Source organism: Rhagoletis pomonella, unplaced genomic scaffold (genome assembly GCF_013731165.1).
Source record: "Rhagoletis pomonella isolate Grant_MI unplaced genomic scaffold, Rhpom_1.0 Rhpom_scaffold_00002, whole genome shotgun sequence".
NCBI classification, from domain to species: domain Eukaryota; kingdom Metazoa; phylum Arthropoda; class Insecta; order Diptera; family Tephritidae; genus Rhagoletis; species Rhagoletis pomonella.
The window spans coordinates 94,303,363-94,304,483 of NW_023458556.1; the positions used below are offsets into that span (position 1 = coordinate 94,303,363).

The following is a 1,121-nucleotide window of genomic DNA, read 5'->3' on the forward strand; positions in this document are numbered from 1 at the left end:
ATTCCTTTTGCAATGAAATGGTATTTAAAATCAATGACTGGATTGAAGTATTTTAATATTGAATTTATAAATAACAGAATTAAGGCTTTTAACTTCGGGTATTTAGAAAAAAAAAATTTACCTAGTTTTTAAGTTTAGAAAAAAGCAATACTTCTGTAGGTCTAACAGCGGCACAAAACTTGTGTTTATTTCAACATTTTCCATTAATATTTTACGATTTTATTGAAAAAGATTTAAATTTGAGGGAGTTAATAACTTCATTACTGAAAATTTTGCAAATTTTGCTTTGAAAAGAAATTCCTTCAGCTTCAATAGATGATTTAAAAATATATATTTCAGAACATTTAAATATAATTCTAAGAGTCTACAAAAAAAAGCTTCTTCCAAAACATCACATGTTAACTCATTATCCGCTTTTAATTAAACTTATGGGTCCCCCCATTCATAATTGGGGCATGCGTTATGAAGGGAAACATAAGGAGCTTCTTAAAGATTCACTTATATCTAACAACTATATAAATATTTGCCTAACTCTCGCAAAGAGATGCCAACAAAATTCAGCACTAGCATGGGAGCGTATTGAGTTCAGAAAAATAAAAAAGTTTGGAAAACTGAAGTTAATGAATTTGAATACTTTTCTGGTGAACTTTTTCAAATCTGACTCTATATTTGTTTTTTCAACTAATTGGGTGGAAGAAACATATGGATATTTGTATCGAGTAGGCTCGCTAATCAAGCTCCCAACTGAAAATAATTACGGTTTAATTCAGGATATTTTGGTTTCTGAAAACAAAGTATTTTTTTATATTCAACTTTATAAAAGCAAACACTTTGTGCGTAATATGTGCTGTAAAGAGTTGGAATGCCTAAGCACATTTAATATTCTAAGTTTTTCTGAATTAATTCATAAAAAGCCATTTGATTTATTTTATGTTGCTGATAAAATATTTATAATAACACAAGATTTATATGACTGAAGTATAAATTATTTTATTTCAGCTGCACACATCACGGAGATATGCGTGATATAACCAAATGAAGTAACTAGCATTTTGTAAATTGTGGGAAATGAAGACTTTGTGTAACTCATTTTCAGTTTCTCTATTATATGTATGTATGTA

General features: G+C 28.1%; 1 protein-coding gene across 1 annotated transcript in view; it reads right to left on the reverse strand.

Moving 5' to 3' along the window:
- LOC118734203 (NADH dehydrogenase [ubiquinone] 1 alpha subcomplex subunit 5) overlaps window positions 1–1,121 on the reverse strand; it is an 80,102-nt gene that overhangs the window by 3,013 nt on the left and 75,968 nt on the right. The window lies entirely within an intron of this gene.